This window comes from Nerophis lumbriciformis, linkage group LG17 (assembly GCF_033978685.3).
Source record: "Nerophis lumbriciformis linkage group LG17, RoL_Nlum_v2.1, whole genome shotgun sequence".
Lineage (NCBI taxonomy): Eukaryota > Metazoa > Chordata > Actinopteri > Syngnathiformes > Syngnathidae > Nerophis > Nerophis lumbriciformis.
Window position 1 is genome coordinate 32,463,092 of NC_084564.2, and position 22,288 is coordinate 32,485,379.

General features: G+C 41.1%; 1 protein-coding gene across 3 annotated transcripts in view; it reads left to right on the forward strand.

The window, feature by feature from the left end:
* The first annotated feature begins 629 nt into the window (after nt 1-629).
* Nucleotides 630-22,288, forward strand: part of LOC133614823 (rho guanine nucleotide exchange factor 26-like) — an 89,764-nt gene continuing 68,105 nt past the window's right edge. The window contains exons 1-2 of one of the 3 annotated variants that reach the window (XM_061973096.2): nt 674-698; nt 18,906-19,009. The gene's annotated coding sequence lies outside the window, so the exon portion shown is untranslated. Of the gene's footprint in view, nt 699-18,905; nt 19,010-19,423; nt 19,502-22,288 lie in introns of those variants that run through there. The other 2 variants (XM_061973098.1, XM_061973099.1) reach the window with 2 other exon arrangements.

A 22,288-nucleotide genomic window follows, 5' to 3' on the forward strand; every position in this document is an offset into this window, starting at 1 on the left:
ACAATTATACTGTTAAGAAAGTCTTGTCTTATATTTTGCCAAAATGAGAATGCATCATAATCAGTGGCGGCTGGTGAATTTTGTTTTAGGTGGGGCTGAAAGTTTGTAAACCAAACCCCCAGACGATTTCTTTGTGATTTTCACATACAAATGTTTATCACATATTTTGTCCCACACATTTCACGAAGGTGGGCTACACAAAATTGGGTTGGAAAGCTAGACTAAATTTAGACTTGTATAATACTGTATAGCCAATGTCCATCTGATTGTCTAGTTAGCTAACAACTTAAATAAGTTGAAAAACTTATTCGGGTGTTACCATTTAGTGGTCAAACTGTGCAATCTACTAATAAAAGTTTCAATCAATCAATCAAAGCATCTTTGTTTTCTACCTGTCAACTGTCGGTTTAGCATCTTTGTTTTCTACCTGTCAAATGTCAGTTAGGCTGCTCGCCGGCTCCTCATCACCACTTCAAGATGGCGGCCCAATTTCTCGCGTCACAGCAGCTAATGCTGCGTCTACTTATAACATGTCTATGGGTAGCAGAAACTTGGAAGTGACTTGTATGCTCTTGCTCTCTATTACTCTTTGAGCTCGGCGCAATCTCCCTAGTCACGTGACCGCAGCGGTCCAATCAGCTGTGCTTATAAGCCGGTAGCAGGAAGTGGACAGTAGACAGGTGGTATTTCTGCTCGAGGTAGGTTTTTAGTCTCCTTTTCACCTCAAATATTGTGCTGACGGGATTCTAAACTAAATGCCTATTTGTTAACTTTATAGAGCCGACTACCAGTGCCGGATTGTTTGTCATTGAGCTGTGTGTGACTGTAGAAGCGAAGTTGGCGAGTTAGCACCTGTAGCATTATTGTTTATGAAATTAGCACCTGTAGCATTAGTCTCTCTCTGATTGTTCCATTGTACAAAGTGTATGACTTGAAGCAATGATAATGTGCACTTATGGCGCTTAGCCTTGCATTGTTATTTGACACGTACAACCCCTAAATGCACTTTACTACTGAAGCTATTAGCTTTACATGACTTTAAATTGAATGTACTTTTGAATATTAAAGTTAAAGTAGCAATGATAGTCACACACACACTAGGTGTGGTAAATTTACCCTCTGCATTTGACCCATCACCCTTGATCACCCCCTGGGAGGTGAGGGGAGCAGTGAGCAGCAGCAGTGGCCGTGCCCGGGAATCATTTTTGGTCATTTAACCCCAATTCCAACCCTTGATGCTGAGTGCCAAGTAATGTGTTTGATAATAAGCATGTTTAGTGCACTGACCGCTTTGTATAGGTCGTATTTACGCTCCTAATGGGTATTTTAGCACTTTATTGCATATTGTGATTCTGACATGTATGTTGATTTATATTGTACAATATTGAGGAAAACACTAGAAGCTGTTCTGAATACTTTATAATGCAATTCGTGTTATTTAATGAAGATATTTGACTTGTGTACACATTGATTTACAAGGATGGTCCTGGTTCTTACACAGGCCAGGATTCTCTTTAAATGTTCACCCTTAACTGCAGCACATGGACTGTACTGCTATACTGTCTCCAAAAACTTTCTCCAAGAACTTTATTATCTGAGCTGAGGTTTAAACAAGATCCAGAGACATTGAATTGAATTTGTATATAGTAACTCTGTTTTCCTTCAAATTGCTCTCACGTTGAATGGCCATTCAACTCATTGTTGTGTATATATCTGCTGTCCATCACTAATTCTTTAATACACGGTGCCAACCAAACTGCAATTCAACCTCTGCCTTCTCTCTCCGAGTCCAAACTCTAGTTCTAGCCCTAGCCCATAACACCCTATACACTTTACATTGATTTGTAGCACGGATAGGTTACACACACATAAGAGATACGTGTAGACTGCAATATGACTCAAGTAAAAACACCAAAATTGTATATGTTCCATTGAAAATATAGAACATTACACACGGCACTCAAAAATCCATCAAATGTTTTAGTAGGACTTTGGTAAGCTATGAAGCCACCCCGCTTGATGGATTGTACTGTGCTTCAACATAGGAGTATTGTTTTGGTGTGTGTGTAAGGTAAGACATATTATCTAGAATATTGTTTCGCAATATTATGCAAAAGCAACTTTTCTTACCTTCTGGTACCTGTTGAAATGTATTTGGGGTCTGCATAAGTCCTGAAAATTTGCGCGCGTCTGCCTTTACAGTCCATGCCGACACCGTAGTCGATAATCTTCTTCTTTTTCTCTATCTTCTTGTTATGTGACATTCATCCTCCACTGTTGCCATTTATAATATAAAGTAGTGTGAAGTTCTTACTTATATCTGTCAGTAAACTCACCATGAAAGCACATACCGGTGTAGTGAGTTTACATTACCGTATTCACCCAAGGAACTTTAGTTATTAGAGTTCTGGTCGGGCGGTTTTTCACGGGACACATTTCTGGTGTTGTTGGCCAACACATGAAATAACAAGTGTGTGTAAGAAATTGAAATGCGCCCCCTTTGACTAAAATTAAAAAATAAATACATATGTATATCGAGACATACTATAATAACCTGAAGTAAATAATGAAGATTAAAAAACAACTACAAACCTAAAATTCCCCCCATTTTTTTTTTACTAAAAGCAGTCTTTTTCTTACAATGTGTCGACTTTTTTTCTCATAAAATTGGGAACAATTTCTCTTATTTCTGTTTCCGTAATATTACAATACTTTTTCGTAAAAGTATTACTTTTTTATGTAAAATTATTACTTTTTAATGTACAGTGGTGACATTTGTCATCTAAAATTCTGACTTATCACAATATCGCCATTTTTTTGTTGTTCTTGTAAAATAGTGACATTTTTTGCAAGTAAAATTCAGATTTGTTATTATAATATTGCCAAAATGTTAGTTTTCTTATAAAATTGTGACTTGTCGGGTAAAATTCCAACTTTTATCATATTATTGCACAAATGTTCAGTTTTTCTTGTAAAATTTTTACTTGCGTTGAGTAAAATTACGACTTTTTTTATAATACTGCCAAAATTCTAAGTTTTTCTCATGAAATTGTGACTTTTTTCACCTTTTTCCAACTAATTTTTCACAACAAAATTTTTTATATTTACATAGTATGTATGTATTATTAATGTTGTAAATACACATCTTTATACATCTAGAGAGGGTGGTCCTAAAGAGGAAGGCATTTTTCGGAGGTATCAAGAAGGTAAGAAATACAAGAGTGTGTGTGTCTCTGTCTCTCTCTCTCTCTCTCTCTGTCTCTCTCTCTCTGTGTCGCTCTCTCTCTCCCCCCCCCCCCCCCTCCCCCCACCCCTCACAAACAACTCTCAACAATGCAACATTCCTGCCTCCTAAATGACCGATGGACAGATGGATCTTGCACCATTGGAACATCCGCACATACATCCAACCGCCACTTCACAATCTGATCAGATCCAATACAAGATCAAAGTTTCTGACTTTATAAAGATAACAACACTCACTTTTGTACGTGATCATGTCATAAAATCATATTTTAGATAAGGCTTTCCCCCGGGATGACTCAGACTGGCGCCACAAGCAAAGTTTGCTGTATGTGACACAGGCGTGGACCCAGGGTCTTACTGAGCATGGGGCGCTCCCAAAGGTAAACAATTAAAGCTAATGACATCCAACATGTTATTGCAGTTGCAGACACGTGGCTGCGGGGGTTGCTAATTAATCATAACAAAGATGTACCTTGACGTTTGGATGAAACTGATATTTGACAATTGGAAGTTGTGCAACCATTTTCACAATGACTTTAAATATCCTCTCTCATTTGTCCCCAAAAGATCATAGTCAATATTTTATACATGAATTATTTCCGTTGTAAATAATTTTGTCCTTTGAAACTGTCTTAACCAGAAATATTCATTATATTTTCACAACATTAATTTTATTATGGGAATTGTAGATCTTTAAAGGCCACTTTGTTTACATCGGTTTAGTTTTTTTCATAGACTTATACTCAAGAGCGACTTATGTGTGAAATTATTAACACATTACCGTAAAATATCAAATAATATTATTTAGCTCATTCACGTAAGAGACTAGACGTATAAGATTTCATGGGATTTAGCGATTAGGAGTGACAGATTGTTTGGTAAACATATAGCATGTTCTATATGTTAGTTATTTGAATGACTCTTACCATAATATGTTACGTTAACATACCAGGCACGTTCTCAGTTGGTTATTTATGCCTCATGTAACGTACACTTATTCAGCCTGTTGTTCACTATTCTTTATTTATTTTAAATTGCCTTTCAAATGTCTGTTCTTGGTGTTGGGTTTTATCAAATTAATTTCCCCCAAAAATGCGACTTATGCTCCAGTGCGACTTATATGTTGTTTTCCTTCTTTATTATGCGTTTTCGGCCGGAGCGACTTATACTCCGAAAAATACGGTACACACCATCATCCAACATCATTAGAAACTAGGGTTGTACTAGTATAGTACCGCGATACCAATGAATCATATTCAGTCCTATACTGCCTCTAAAAAGTACCGGTTCCCACCCCCCCAACTTTTTTTTTAACAGGCATGACAGCACGTCGTCGTCACGTCGTGACATTGCTGGTTTCTGAGCAGAGGAGCAGTTTCGGCAGTGCACACACACAGAGTATTTACAAGCAGACACAGTGTGTAGACAGAAAAGGGAGAATGGACGCATTTTGGTGTAAAAAGTAAAGATAAAGGTGAAGTTATAACACTAAAACACCCTCGGGAAGAGGTGCTTTAAGACATGGCTAGCTAGCTAGCAGCTAGCATCCATCCGCAGTCTGCAGTGTTTTAGCTACTTCTAAATCACTAATCCTCGTCTCCATGGCGACAAAGTAAGTTTCTTACAAGTACCATTATCACTGCAGGACGAGGCAGAACTAAACATGCTTCACTACACACCGTAGGAGGATACAATAGCCTACCGGTGTCACAATGTAAACAAATGCCATGGGTGGATCTACACCTGACATCCACTGTAATGATACCAAGTACAGGAAAGTATCTAGTCGATATTACTATGATTACATCAATATCTTTTTAGCAACACAAAATCTTTTTTTCATTTTTTTTAAATGTATATTATGTTTATAAAGTCAGTAACTATGTCCCTGGACACATGAGGACTTTGAATATGACCAATGTATGATCATGTAACTACTCGGTATCGGATCGATACCTAAATGTGTGGTATCATCCAAAACTAATGTACAGTATCAAATAAGAGAAGAATAAGTGATTATTACATTTTAGCAGAAGTGTAGATAGAACATGTTAAAAGAGAAAATAAGCAGATATTAACAAGTAGATTAATAGTTCATTTTTACAGTTTGTCCCTCATAATGTAGACAAAGTAATAGGTAGATAAATGACACAATATGTTACTGCATATGTCAGCAGACTAAATAGGAGTCTTTGTTTGTTTACTTACTACTAAAAAAAACGTTTCCTCTTATGTTCACTATTTTCTTTAAGGACTAAATTACAATAATAAACATATGTTTCATGTACCCTAACATTTTTTGTTAAAATAAAGCCAATAATTACATTTTTTGTGGTCCCCTTTGTTTAGAAAAGTAGTATCGAAATATATTGTAGTACCGTTACCGGTATCAAAATATTGGTATTGGAACAACACTAATAGAAACACATTATTTCAGCAAGGCAGAAAACAGTAAAAGGTGAGAAACGTTGCTGTGTGCTTTAAATGGGAAAAAATAGCACCATCTGGTGGACACATATAAAAGAAATACATTGAGAGCCAGGACGGTTGCAAAAAATATGGTCTCTATAATTGCATTTAAATTTTTTTAATTGGATTTTTTTTTTTTAACGTTAGGACCAAATGTGTTGGAGTTTTTTTTTTGTAAATATGTCAACCCTGAGATGAGTGGAAATTCAGGATTTTCCGTTCCACAAAGAGTCAAATTCACAAAGGAAATCTAAGTTTCAGGAGGATATTACTTAAATTATTACAAAGAGTGAACTGGTAAGAAAAACTATCTTGTTAGCAAAAACTAATGTAATATAATATTTGTTTTACCCTGATTTCAAAAAATTAATTAATAACTGGGATTTATATAGCGCTTTTCTAAGTACCCAAAGTCGCTTTACATGTAGAACCCATCATTCATTCACACCTGGTGGTGGTAAGCTACTTTCATAGCCACAGCTGCCCTGGGGTAGACTGACAGAAGCGTGGCTGCAATTTGCGCCAACGGCCCCTCCGACCACCACCTATCATTCATCATTCAATTCACCGGTGTGAGTGGCACATGCTGGATGGTAAGCGTTGGTTTTCATCCAGGATGTCTCGCACTGTAGCTCCATCTATCTATCCATCCATCCATCCATCCATCCATCCATTTATCCCGTATTTGGCCGTGGGGGCGACGTATACTCCGGAGTGACATATGTGTGAAATTAACACATTACCGTAAAATATCAAATACTATTATTTATCTCATTCGCGTAAGAGCCAAAGAAAATGTCCTCAATCGTAACACACACGTCAGCAATCGTCACTCACACGCCAACCAATAAGAATTCGGCGGGGGAGGGTCATGGCAGAAGTGCATTGTGGGTCATGGAATGCTATATGCTATACGCTACTGCCGGAGCTATTAAAATGGATCACATCAACATTGGCGGTAACTTATAAAAACTGAGAAGGACTGAACTAAAATGGCACCGAAAAGGTAATCATATATACTGCAGAGTATAAACTGGACGTAGTGAAATATGCAGCAGAGAACGGCAATCAAGCAGCAGAAAGAAAGGACGCTAGCAGGGCGCATACCAGAGGCGACATGGGGGAGGAAGATTTCATCGGATTTAGCGATCGGGAGTGACAGATTGTTTGGTAAACGTATAGCATGTTCTATATGTTATAGTTATTTGAATGACTCTTACCATAATATGTTACGTTAACATACCAGGCATGTTCTCAGTTGGTTATTTATGCCTCATATAACGTATACTTATTCAGCCTGTTGTTCACTATTCTTTATCTATTTTAAATTGCCTTTCAAATGTCTATTCTTGGAGTTGGATTTTATCAAATAAATTTCCCCCAAAAATGCGACTTATACTCCAGTGCGATGTATATATGTTTTTTTCCTTCTTTATTGTGCATTTTCGGCCGGTGCGACGTATACTCCGGAGCGACTTATAGCCCGAAAAATATGGTGTATATATACTGTATATATATAATATATATATATATATATATATATGTATATATGTATATATATATATATATATATATATATATATATATATATATATATATATATATATATATATATATATTATGCACACTACTTAAATGTGTCATTTAATTATTAAATAATTCATTAGATCATGAAATAAAGTCAATCATTCCTTGCATGACTAAATAATTAATCGTAATTTTTTTACGACACGTTTAAATAATTATTTATAAATTAATTTGTGTGTGCGTGTGTGTGTGTGTGTGTGTGTGTGTGTGTGTGTGTGTGTGTGTGTGTGTGCGCCCGCCAAAGATAGGTGTGCCAAGGTCTTGGCATCGTATTAAAAAAGACTTGGGATTGTAATTGCTTCCAAAGGTGCATCAACAAAATATTGAGCAAAGACTGTGAACACTTAGTAAATGTGTTTCTGTTTTTTTTCTAATACATTTGTAAAAGCGGGGTATTGTGTGTAGAATTTTGAGGACAAAACCTATTTGAAATAAGTCTGTAACATAATGTGGAAAAAGTGAAGGGCTGTGAATACTTTTCTGATGCACGGAATATTGTTGTCTTAATTTAGAGTCAACATACTCAGGATTGATTGAACCAACTCAGATCAGCTGTTCAGTGTTAGGGTAAATTAACCCATATTACTGGGTTACATTTAGAGTTTGTTCAACCGGTCAAACATTTGTAAAAAAAAACAAACAAAAAAAAAAACATAAGATAACTACTGTTGCTCTTAAGACTTAAATATACTGTAAGACTATTAAAAAAAATTATTCATCATCATTTTTTTCAGCGTAAAAATATGCAACCTCTGTAAAATCAATAAAATAATCTACTTTAGTGAATAAAAAGTGAGTGATGGTAACAAAACCTGTTGAAAAAACAAAATGCAGAATTGAGCTCTTGCAAGGTACTATGATATTCGGGTGTTTAATGCAACTTTCAAGTCTATTTTTATTTCTATTTGGTCAAATTCTAATTAGTGTACGGCAACAGAGGCACTTCACTATTTGTGTTGATGTATCGACTCTCTTGGCGATGGCAGAAGTGCAGCTCGCTGATCACTACCTTGAGATTATTTAGACTGTTTTATTTCATTAAAAGGTTCATTAGGCAGCTCCTGGCGATGTAATTAGTTGCATTAATAGGTTCACTACAGAGGAGGGGTCACTTGCATTGCACTGCATCCCGCTGACAGTGTTTATGTCGCCTTACTTTGCTTCTGGAGAGAAAGAAACAAAAACAACAGATCATGCACATCTATTGCCACAAATACATTCAATGACTGTGCTCAATTTACTGAGTTTTAGTTCTGATGACGCCCTCTGCTGGCATGTTGCTGAAGCTGCACAATGAAATATGGCATCTACTTTAATTTGGCCAATGTTTGAGAGATTTAGCTGACTTTCTTAGCTTTGAGGGCCACCAGAAGCCACATGGGACACATGAGCTTCATAAAAGTGACATTTTCTGAGAGAGGACATGTGTGTCAACGTTTTCACCGAAACACATGACAGTGGCATAAAAGATGTCGCCGTGACGACAGGTTGTTCACCAAATAAAAAGCAAATATTCAGGGCTTCTATGCTCTTGAAAATTGGAGCGTGAGCCATCCGCTTTAATAGAGGAAGGCCGGGCTGATGGCGCTCGCCTCACTCCGATGGCCATCCAGGCAAAACCAAACATTGGACATAAACACTTGTTAGCCAGGGTCAAAGTAGACAACTGTGTGAACAAAATGAGACGTTAAGCATCGAGCTTCGTGAAAGAATGGCTGTGCTACGAGATGAGGTAAGCAGGTGTGCTGGAAATATTCCCCGTTATAAAGGTGCGTTCCCATTCAATTGTCCGATGTTTTTGTATAGTCTTGAATAGTGTCCCCATGGTAACGTGAAATGTTCCCGATTTAAAATATGCCTATCGGCGCAAACGAGAACTTTCCGACGGCATAACATATGTGGGGGTTCGTTGGCCGGTTCATCTCGTATTAGACAAAATAGGCGTACCTATTCAATTGGCCCGTTTTTGCAAAAAAATTTGCACATTTTTTTGTTAAATCGTGAATAGCGTCGCCATGGTAACTTGAAATGTTGCAAATTTAAAATACGCCCATAGGCGGAAAGTACACTTTTCTGAAGGTATAACATATGTGGGGGTTCGTTGGCTATATGGATGACTTCTAGCAGGGGTGTCCAAAGTGCAGCTTCGACGCCATTTTCAGCCCACAAATTGTTTTTGATTCCGAGGATTAAATTAATGTATTATTCATTAGCTATATTAGCGGATCAGTCATGATATCGAGTGTTCGAATCTATGTGTGGTCGAAACAGTCTAAAAAATTAATTCGATATTATACTCATTCCATTGTCACCTATAATACTAAGCCGCATTAAGCCTCTTTACTGCACACGGTCCGATATCATATATCGGAAATGAGTCCGATATCAGCAAAAAAAACAAGTTTCGGATAATATCGGCTTGCATCTAAAACAGAGGTGTCAAAGTCGTTTTCACTGAGGGCCACATCGCTGTTATGTTTGGCCCCAGAGGGCCGCTTCTAACAATGAATACTATTTTATTATTTTAATGCATTTTATTATTATATTTTTTTCTAAAATGTAAAAAAAAATATGGTAGGTTGCAATAATTGTACCGCAAAATGTAGTGTATATTACTGTAAATGGAAAATCAGTACTGCTGTTTTTATGGTTAAAAAAAAGCAACTGAGTTGCCAGAATTTTACTGTAAAATGTACATTCGTTTTTTTTACTGTAAATAAAAAAGAAACTGCAATTTTACAGTAAAATTTTGGCACCTGAGCTGCCTGTTTGTTTGTTTGTTTTTTTTACTGCAAATCAACAACTGAAATGTTGTTAAACTTTTGGACAATTTGCTCAGGCATTGTTGACAAAGTGGTGACCCTCGCCCCGTCCTTGTTTGTGAATGACTGAGCATTTCATGGAAGCTGCTTTTATACCCAATCATGGCACCCACCTGTTCCCAATTAGCTTGTTCACCTGTGGGATGTTCCAAATAAGTATTTGGTGAGCATTCCTCAACATTCTCAGTCTTTTTTGCCACTTGTGCCACATGTTGCACGCATCAAATTCCAAATGAGCTAATATTTGCAAAAAATAACGTTTCTCAGTGTGAACATGAAATATCTTGTCTTCGCAGTCTATTCAATTGAATATAAGTTGAAAGGGATTTGCAAATCATTGTATTCTCTTTGTATTTACCATTTAAACAACGTGACAACTTCACTACTTTTGGGTTTTGCACAAAATCTCAAGGCAGAAGCTTATAGAGAGTATGCAGTAACAAATGTGTCCACATCATTCAAATGTATGCATCATGCACTTAATTTAATGAATTATTGTGACCACTAGGTGTTGAACACTCCACTCCACCTTCTCTGAGTGTTTTCACTTGATCAAACATTTTTTAACATTGCACACTGCAAAATAATAAAAGTTGGTACTATAATTCCTGCTGATATCGATTTGGATTATAGATTGGTATCGGCCAGGACTCAAGTCTCCGTTATCGATATCGTATCGGAAGTGAAAAAGTTGTATCGGGACACTCCTATACATACAATGTAACAAAAATGCAAACAATTCACAAGGCGACTAGGTAAAGAATCTGGGTATTATCTTCGACCCAACTCTCTCGTTTGAGTCACACATTAAGAGTGTTACTAAAACGGCCTTCCTTCATCTCCGTAATATCGCTAAAATGTGTTCCATTTTGTCCACAAGCGACGCTGAGATCATTATTCATGCGTTCGTTACCAGAGGTGTGGACTCGAGTCACATGATGGACTCGAGTCAGACTCGAATCATGAATTTGATGACTTTAGACTCGACTGTTCAAAATGTAAAGAGACTTGCAACTCGACTTAGACTTTAACGTCAATGACTTGTGACTTCCCTTGGACTTGAGCCTTTTGACTTGACATTACTTGCTACTTTCCCCAAAACCCAAAGATTAAAAAGAAGCGCTCCGTATCTTTCATTTTGTACTTGTCTGTCTATCTAGCATGTTGTGTGTGTCAGCGTGTGTGCTCTCAGTACAATAGCCAATCAAATTAGTTCTACGTTGTTTTCGTCCCAAAGCACTCATCCAATCAAATTGCAGGAAAACCAACGAAGAAGAATTGTCAAACGACGCGCCAGTGAGAAAAAAATATGCCAAAGTTGGTTTCGTACGGGTATGAAAACTACGACTTGGTCAACAAAAAACGAATTGCCATATGCAAAGCATGCAGTTCGAATATTACAGACGGAGACGCAATAACTTCCAACTTCATTCGACATTTGAAGATGCACAAAGATGGGTAAGTTTTGAATGTAAGATAACGTTTATTGGCTAAGTAACGTGACTTTTATTTGCTGTGTAGTTAAATCAGTGAGGCTGTAAACTCACCGCTAACGTAATAACCATAGACATCTTCTAAGGGTATGCAGCATCGAACGCTACTGCCTACTGGTGCATGACGAGACGCGGGGCCGCCATCTTGGAGTGGTGATCCGCTCCACTCAGTGCAATTCATTTGGCAGGAGCAATGAACTGTCAGCACATTTAATTCATCTTACCTCACTGAATACCACTGATTTTCACGCGCTTTTTTGTCATATGTGTAGCTATGATAAAGGACACATGTTTTATTATTCATAGTTTGCTTAACAGTAATAGACTATTCTTATATGCTATAAGCAGTGTTGGGACTAACGCGTTACAAAGTAACGCGTTACTGTAACGCCGTTAGTTTCGGCGGTAACTAGTAATCTAACGCGTTATTTTTTTATATTCAGTAACTCCGTTACCGTTACTACATGATGCGTTACTGCGTTATTTTACGTTACTTTTTATGTAGTATAAAGTGTGTTTTATCGGAGGGCTGCTGTGTCGTTCTGATTCTTCTTGTGTCACAAGCCGGAGAAGAGAGAGAGACATGCGCTCTGTGTGGGTGTGTCTGAGTGTGAGTGTGGGGAGCGAGGGGGGGGGCGTGTCTGATCATGGCGGAGCCAGAAGTCGAGATATTTTCACTACTTTTCTTTTGTCGAGCACAAAGAAAATAACATTTTAGTTAAATGTAAATTGTGCTTTGGATCAAAGATGCCATCTACTGCCCAAAACAGCAATTCAAATCTGCTGAAACAAGCTACATAGCAACATGCTTCGACGAAGCTAGTAAAGAGAGACAGAGACTCTGATGCCACCTCACCTCCACCACCACCACCACCATTCACCGCTGAAGGTACACACACTCTGTCAATCAATGTTCCCTCTAATTGTTCATGTGTGAGCAAATGCAAAAAGTCCCTGAGCATTGAGTGGAGTCCATGTGAGCAACTTTAGACGTGCACACTGTGGCTACACCAGCAGCACACCTGTCCCAAACCTCACTAAATAACAACTTACATCTCCATCCATCCATCCATTTTCTACCGCTTGTCCCTTTTGGGGTCGCTGGAGACTATCTCAGCTGCATTCGGGCGGAAGGCAGTGTACACCCTGGACAAGTCCCCACCTCATCACAGGGCCAACACAGATAGACAGACAACATTCTCTTATTATTAGAATCAAATGACAGCAGTCATTTCCATTTCTAATATAAGTGTTTAGGCCCACTTATAATGACAATAACAAAAAATATTGTTTTTCATGAACTGTGTACTTGTATTGTTTGTCTGGGTGGAGGTCCTGCTTTGGAAATAATTTGTACCCCTTTCAGACATTGTATTTAGTTCCCATTAAAACATTCACATGTTGCACAATGAGATGTAAGCAGGGGATCATGTGTACATTCCTGCAACTTCCTGTTTGTAAAAAATATATTTTTATTAGTATTTATTTAATATACTAACAGCATTTAATGATTAATATTTATAAATTAAGATTCCTAATAAATGACACTAGAATAAGCACACATTTGATTGGTAAATCATAGTGTAACGACCTGGAATGACACTTTATGTGTGGTGTTGGAGTTGTCCGACTTTTTGTGTGGCTGTAAACGCATCACTGGCTAAGTGCCATATGTGCAAGTGTTGGCGCATGTGAGAGAGCGAGCGGCTGCTGTTGATATAACAAAGTTGCTTTTGGTCTGGTTTGTACTGCAGAAAATGACCAGTTTTGCTAGATATAATTTTTTTTACTAATGTTTTGGTGATGTGTTTATGGCCGACAGTAAAGAGTTTTGCTTAGTAAAGTGATGGATGGAATTCATGTCCTCAAAGCGTCTCGACAGACGTTACAATATTTGAACAATGATGACGAAAACGGTTTTCTCTGTCGTGTCCGTGGCGTGTCGAAAATTGTTATGCGCTTATTTTTTTATTTGATTTTGTGCATGGCATAGATTTGCCGTGCGCAGAGGACGCTTGAGCAGTGCGCAATTGCACATGCGCGCTCCTGAGAGGGAACGTTGCTGTCAATTCTCTTATATACTCTTTCATTCTAGACTTCTAGAGTGTTTGATTATCACATCACTCTAAATGTATAGACTATAAAGTTCACAAACATAAAGAGGGATCCTAGTGGGCCAGGCCAATCTTTCCTTATCTCTAAACTAAAACTGGGGAAATGTGTAGTGTTCTGGGTTTCAGACATGATTTTGTATAAGAATTACTTGAGGAAGAAAATGCCTGGTTAGACTTTGTGTATGTAGTGTGTGCCTTTCTTGGTTTACATCTATGCTGTTATTATGCTGTTTGTTACTTATGTATGTTATGTTGCAGCTATTTAAAATAGTTTTGTCAATTTGTTCTGGCCAGAAACAAATTGGCCTTTGTAACATATCTTTGTCTTTGTGTGTTGTATGTAGACCACATGGCTTAGCAGAGTTGAGTGATGCAAATGCATGTCAAGTTGATCAACAGATTGTATTATTCTCCAGTGCAATAACAGTACTGAAATGAAGGCTAAAAGGGCATTAATTGGTGCTTTAAAAAAAAAGAAAGAAAAAAGAAGTAACTAAATAGTTACTTTTCACAGTAACGCATTACTTTTTGGTGTAAGTAACTGAGTTAGTAACTGAGTTACTTTTGAAATGAAGTAACTAGTAACTGTAACTAGTTACTGCTTTTCAGTAACTAACCCAACACTGGCTATAAGTGACCAGACGTCCGAGATCAAAACTGGGAATATAATCCCAGAGAAGGGGGAAAAAAACGGTCAGCTATTTTCAAGTTGAAGAAACAATATGATTAGGTTATATGTACATGCGTATATTCTACATAAACAATGTATGAATACATTAGATATATACATATATCTTATAGACTGTATCTCTGTTGCTGCAGCAGCAGAGAGTTTATTCTGTCTTGACACTTTGTATTGATATTTTCTATTACAATCTTCCCTTAATGTTTACAGTGATTGTTTTATATGTAATTTTTATGTATGTCGCTTTGGATAAAAGCATCTGCCAACTACTTAAACATAAACATATACTGTATAAACACCTGAAAGTCTTTATATCAGCTAAAACCACCAATCTGTTTCACTGGATTCAGAATAAAACCAAATTATGTTTTACCCAACAATGTTAGTATTTGAATATTGTAACTTGAAGACTTATTCCTGGTTACAATTATACTGTTAAGAAAGTATTGTCTTATATTTTGCCTAAAAGGAGAATGCATCATAATCAGTGGCGGCTGGTGAATTTTGTTTTAGGTGGGGCAGAAAGTTTGTAAACCAAACCCCTGTAGGGGCGTCATCCTCCCCCAGAAGATTAATTTGTGATTTTCACATACAAATATTGATGATCTTTGTTCCTTCTCAACTTTGTGGTAATATTCTTTTCACAAAATACAACCAATACTTGTGAAAAGTAATCCCCCGATTCCTATTTTCAACAGTCTGCTCATTTGAGCAGGAAAACGCTGAACACCATCTTTGTTTTCTACTGCTCGCCGGCTCCTCATCACCACTTCAAGATGGCGGCCAAATTGCTTGCGTCACAGCAGCCAATGCTGCGTCTATAAGATGTCTATGGTTATAACGTCATTGCAAACACGGCAATCTGTTTTGTCCACTGCAGTTCGCTACCTTATTCATACTTTTTGTCAAGTGATTTTTTTTTAGCACGGTTGCATGAGGTACCTACACATAACGTTACGTTAGTCAATGTAACGTAACGTTAGACGGCGGTCAGCAACACCGCGTATTTTAACATAGTCAAATAAAGGTCAGTTAAAATGTATACCATACATAATATGTATACCATATTAAGAATATATGTACATACTGCCCTGATATCTAAAAAGTACAACTCTGTTCATTGTTACGTTCATGTATTTGTTATGTTTTTCATGTGTACACACACATCAACACACATACAGTATGAGATGAGATCAATGAGATAAGGTAAGAACAGGATAGAAACTGCTGTGGAACTAGTTACAATGCAATATGCCATGGAAATACAATGTTAACACTTTTGTGCAAATAAGTACAGTTGCACTTGTTTTTTCAAATGTGTTTATTCTGTAAAGGAATGAGTTAAATGTTTAAAATGACTGGTTAATAGTGCTATTAAGTGCAATGTCAGCACTATTTTTTTCCCCCTGCAATTTCAAATGCACTTGTTTTAATAAATAAATACAGCGTTTGAAAAGCATACACAATCTGTGTAAATATATTAGTCTGTGGTTAAAAGGACTTGGGACTTGACTTGAGACTTTCCAGTCTTGACTTTGGACTGTCTTTGCCTGTCTTGACTCGGGACTTGACTCGAGACTTGAGGGCAAAGACTTGAGACTTACTTGTGACTTGCAAAACAATGACTTGGTCCTCTGTTCGTTACGTCTCGTCTCAATTACTGTAACATATTATTTTCGGGTCTCCTTATGCCTAGCATTAAAGGCCTACTGAAACCCACTACTACCGAACACGCAGTCTGATAGTTTATATATCAATGATGAAATCTTAACATTGCAACACATGCCAATACGGCCGGGTTAGCTTACTAAAGTGCAATTTTAAATTTCGCGCGAAATATCCTGCTGAAAACGTCTCGGTATGATGACGTCAGCGCGTGACGTCACGGATTGTAGAAGACATTTTGGGACAGCATGGTGGCCAGCTATTAAGTCGTCTGTTTTCATCGCAAAATTCCACAGTATTCTGAACATCTGTGTTGGTGAATCTTTTGCAATTTGTTCAATGAACAAGGGAGACAGCAAAGAAGAAAGCTGTAGGTGGGAAGCGGTGTATTGCGGCCGACTGCAGCAACACAAACACAGCCGGTGTTTCATTGTTTACATTCCCGAAAGATGACAGTCAAGCTTTACCATTGGCCTGTGGAGAACTGGGACAACAAAGACTCTTACCAGGAGGACTTTGAGTTGGATGCGCAGACGCGGAACCGTGAGTACGCATGCAGCTGCGGCTTCCAAACATTTGATCGCTTGCCCGTACGTGCGTGCCGCTATGTGCATGTCACGTACGTAACTTTGGGGACTTTGGGGAAATATATGTGCTGTATGAACTTTGGGGAGGTGAACGGTACTTTGGGCTGTGGGATTGAGTGTGTTGTGCAGGTGTTTGAGTTGTATTGGCGGGTTATATGGACAGGAGGGGGGAGGTGTTTATTATGCAGGATTAATTTGTGGCATATTAAATATAATATATTGTGTTGTGGCTAATAGAGTATATATATGTCTTGTGTTTATTTACTGTTTTAGTAATTCCCAGCTGAATATCAGGTCCCACCCGCCTCTCACAGCATCTTCCCTTTCTGAATCGCTCCCACTGCCTTCTAGTCCTTCACTCTCACTTTCCTCATCCACAAATCTTTCATCCTCGCTCAAATTAATGGGGAAGTCGTCGCTTTCTCGGTCCGAATCGCTCTCGCTGCTGGAGGCCATGATTGTAAACAATGTGCAGATGTGAGGAGCTCCACAACCTATGACGTCACGCTACTCGTCTGCTACTTCCGGTACAGACAAGGCTTTTTTATCAGCGACCAAAAGTTACGAACTTTATCGTCGATGTTCTCTACTAAATCCTTTCAGCAAAAATATGGCAATATCGCGAAATGATCAAGTATGACACATAGAATGGACCTGTTATCCCCGTTTAAATAAGAAAATCACATTTCAGTAGGCCTTTAAAAGATTACAGTTGGTACAAAATGCGGCTGCTAGACTTTTGACAAGAACAAGAAAGTTTGATCATATTACGCCTATACTGGTTCACCTGCACTGGCTTCTTGTGCACTTAAGATTTGACTTTAAGGTTTTACTACTTACGTATAAAATACTACACGGTCTAGCTCCATCCTATCTTGCCGATTGTTTTGTACCATATGTCCCGGAAAGAAATCTGCGTTCAAAGAACTCCGGCTTATTAGTGATTCCCAGAGCGTAGTACAGTACAGTGCAGACATTTGCGGGAGAAGCAGCAAAAGGTGAACGCGAGACACTACACAGCTCTGTGCATGCAGTACACCAGGCAGTGAGTGACTGACACAGCGCCACAGTCAGCACAGTTCAGTACGTGAACCTGAATCACTTCTGCAGCAGCAGTTCTGTGTGCAGGTCGGCGAATCATGAGTCAGTCAGTAACAGCTTCCCCAGCGGCAGATCTGTGTGTGTGTCAGTTCGCGAACGACACAAGCCCTCAGCACCCAATGAACAACGCGCACAGTGACTGAACGAGAGCCTCAATGTGACGTCCTCCTCCGCGATACAGTCAGTTCTCTGTGTCAGTAGGTTCACGAGTCCTGATTCTGTCGTTCACTGAGTGATTCATGTCGTTAATCCGCGGTGAACGAATCGTTCGCTCAGTCCCTCCCCCCGCCCCCATGATGAGTAGCTGGCTGCGTCGTTCGCCGACGTCGAGGGTTCAGTGAGTCACAGAATGCGCCAGTTGCGGTGGAGCTCAACTGAACTGAGAAAGGAACGAATCAGTTCATGAAGTGATTCGGTTCAGTACGTTCACTCAAAAGATTTGTTCGTTCGAACGAATCATTCGCGAATGACACTACATTAAGAAGCATTTAAGTCCCATCTTCAAACTCATTTGTATACTCTAGCCTTTAAATAGACCCCCTTTTTAGACCAGTTGATCTGCCGTTTCATTTCTTTTTTCCTCTTCCCCCGTCTCCCTTGCGGGGGGGGGGGGGGCACAGGTCCGGTGGCAATGGATGAAGTGCTGGCTGTCCAGAGTTGGTGGACCGCTCGCCTGTGCATCGGTTGGAGACATCTCTGCGCTGCTGACCCGTCTCCGCTCGAGATGGTCTCCTGTTGGCCCCACTATGGACTGGACTCACTATTATGTTAAATCTACTATGGACTGGACTTTCACAATATTATGTCAGACCCACTCGATGTCCATTGCATCCGGTCTCCCCTAGAGAGGGGGGGGGGGGTCACCCACATATGCGTTCCTCTCCAAGGTTTTTCACAGTCATTCACATCGACGTCCCATTGGGGTTGTGAGTTTTTCCTTGCCCTTTTGTGGGCTCTGTACCGCGGATGTTGTTGTGGCTTGTGCAGCCCTTTGAGACACTTGTGATTTAGGGCTATATAAATAAACATTGATTGATTGAGTGATGTAAATGTAAATATCCATATTCTACAGGTAGAAACATTTTGGATGTCCCTGTCTATATTTCATTAATCACTAACATGGAGTTTACCAGTAGGTGTCTTCTCGCTGTCCATGCCCACATCGCCAACACAGGTGATGACATCATCGTCCTGCACGGGCACAACAGCACAGAGAACCAACAGGGGGAGTCAATCACAGGTCAGCTCTTCAGTTGTAGCAAGAGGCCTGTAACCATGGTGATAAGTTCAGGTGCCAACAGGGATATGCGACCGATACACACCCCATGTGGGTTCCATATACACATTACACACTGTGTTAAAGCTATAGGCTGTTACTGATGTGAACCCACTCACACCATCAACAGATTTTCAGCAGTAATATTTGCCTTTCTTTTTCAACATATGGCTCATGCATACGTAATGAGCCTGTTGTTTGGTCTCCTCCTCTGTGTAGTTCAGAGAAAGGGTAGACAAGGAGACGTGTGGGCGGCGTGGAGGGGAGGCGAGGACACCCGGCACATGGCAGCCAGCTCGAGTGGCAACGAGTCAAAGCATTAGAGAAGTACAATCAGGAAAGGTCAGCGTGTGGAGGGGGCTTTGTTAAATGCCATAAGATGGAGAAAGCTAACGTTCGTATGTGTTGGTACGGGCCAAAGTATTCGATATGGTGACTAATGACACACAAAGGGCGGTATGTATGCCAGTTGTTTATGTGAGATCATTTCAGTAGTGTGTATAAGAGTGTTTCAGTAATGTGTATGAGGGTGTTGCAATAGTGTGTGAGAGAAAAACATTTCAATTGTTTATTTGAGAGCATTTCAGTAGTGTGCATAAGAGTGTTTCAGTAGTGTGTATGAGTGTTTCAGTAGTGTGTGTATGAGTGTTTCAGTAGTGTGTATAAGTGTGTGTATAAGTGTTTCACTCCTCTCTGAGCTGCCACCTTAACGTGGTAGAGGAGTTTGCGTGTCCCAATGATCCTAGGAGCTATGTTGTCCGGGCCTGGTAGGGTCTCCCAAGACAAACTGGTCCTAGGTGAGGGATCCGACAAAGAGCAGCTCGAAGACCTCCATGAAAAATAAAAACAAAGGACCCAGATTTCCCTCGCCCGGACGCGGGTTACCGGGGCCCCCCTCTGGAGCCAGGCCCGGAGGTGGGGCACGATGGCGAGCGCCTGGTGGCCGGGCCTGTCCCCATGGGGCCCGGCCGGGCACAGCCCGAAGAGGCAACGTGGGTCCCCCCTCCAATGGGCTCACCACCCATAGCAGGGGTCATAGAGGTCGGGTGCAATGTGAGCTGGGCGGAAGCCGAAGGCAGGGCACTTGGCGGTCCGATCCTCGGCTACAGAAACTAGCTCTTGGGACGTGGAACGTCACCTCCCTGGGGGGGGGAAGAGCCTGAGCTAGTGCGCGAGGTGGAGAAGTTCCGGCTAGATATAGTCGGACTCACTTCGACGCACATCAAGGGCTCTGGAACCAGTTCTCTCGAGAGGGGCTGGACTCTCTTCCACTCTGGCTTTGCCGGCAGTGAGAGGCGATGGGCTGGGGTGGCAATTCTTGTTTCCCCCGACTCAGAGCCTGCACGTTGGAGTTCAACCCGGTGGACGAGAGGGTAGCTTCCCTCCGCCTTCGGGTGGGGGAACGGGTCCTGACTGTGGTTTGCGCTTACGCGCCAAACCGCAGCTCAGAGTACCCACCCTTTTTGGATTCACTCCCGGGTGATTCCCTCGTTGTACTGGGGGACTTCAATGCTCATGTTGGCAGCGACAGTGAAACCTGGAGAGGCGCGATTGGGAAGAATGGCTGCCCGGATCTGAACCCGAGCGGTGTTTTGTTATTGGACTTTTGTGCCCGTCACAGATTGTCCATAACGAACACCATGTTCAAGCATAAGGGTGTCCATATGTGCACTTGGCACCAGGACACCCTAGGCCGCAGTTCCATGATCGACTTTGTAGTTGTGTCATCGGATTTGAGGCCTCATGTTTTGGACACTCGGGTGAAGAGAGGGGCGGAACTTTCTACCGATCACCACCTGGTGGTGTGTGGCTGCGGTGGTGGGGGAGGATGCCGGACAGACCTGGCAGGCCCAAACGCATTGTGAGGGTTTGCTGGGAACGTCTGGCAGAGTCTCCTATCAGAGAGAGTTTCAATTCCCACCTCCAGAAGAACTTTGAACATGTCACGAGGGAGGTGTTGGACATTGAGTCCGAATGGACCATGTTCCGCGCCTCTATTGTCGAGGCGGCTGATTGGAGCTGTGGCCGCAAGGTAGTTGGTGCTTGTAGTGGCGGTAATTCCTAGAACCCGTTGGTAGACACCGGCGGTGAGGGATGCCGTCAAGCTGAAGAAGGAGTCCTATCGGGTTGTTTTGGCTCATAGGACTCCTGAGGCAGCGGACGGGTACCGACAGGCCAAGCGGTGTGCGGCTTCAGCGGTCGCAGAGGCAAAAACTCGGACATGGGAGGAGTTCGGGGAAGCCATGGAAAACGACTTCCGGACGGCTTCGAAGCAATTCTGGACCACCATCCGCCGCCTCAGGAAGGGGAAGCAGTGCACTATCAACACCGTGTATGGTGCGGATGGTGTTCTGCTGACCTCAACTGCGGATGTTGTGGATCGGTGGAGGGAATACTTCGAAGACCTCCTCAATCCCACCAACACGTCTTCCTATGAGGAAGCAGTGCCGGGGAGTCTGTGGTGGGCTCTCCTATTTCTGGGGCTGAAGTTGCTGAGGTAGTTAAAAAGTTCCTCGGTGGCAAGGCCCCGGGGGTAGATGAGACCCGCCCGGAGTTCCTTAAGGCTCTGGATGCTGTGGGGCTGTCTTCGTTGACAAGACTCTGCAGCATCGCGTGGACATCGGGGGCGGTACCTCTGGATTGGCAGACCGGGGTGGTGGTTCCTCTCTTTAAGAAGGGGAACCGGAGGGTGTGTTCTAACTATCGTGGGATCACACTCCTCAGCCTTCCCGGTAAGGTCTATTCAGGTGTACTGGAGAGGAGGCTACGCCGGATAGTCGAACCTCGGATTCAGGAAGAACAGTGTGGTTTTCGTCCTGGTCGTGGAACTGTGGACCAGCTCTATACTCTCGGCAGGGTCCTTGAGAGTGCATGGGAGTTTGCCCAACCAGTCTACATGTGTTTTGTGGACTTGGAGAAGGCATTCGACTGTGTCCCTCGGGAAGTCCTGTGGGGAGTGCTCAGAGAGTATGGGGTATCGGACTGTCTGATTGTGGCAGTCCGCTCCCTGTATGATCAGTGCCAGAGCTTGGTCCGCATTGCCGGTAGTAAGTCGGACACATTTCCAGTGAGGGTTGGACTCCGCCAAGGCTGCCCTTTGTCACCGATTCTGTTCATAATTTTTATGGACAGAATTTCTAGGCGCAGTCAAGGCGTTGAGGGGATCTGGTTTGGTGGCTGCAGGATTAGGTCTCTGCTTTTTGCAGATGATGTGGTCCTGATGGCTTCATCTGGCCAGGATCT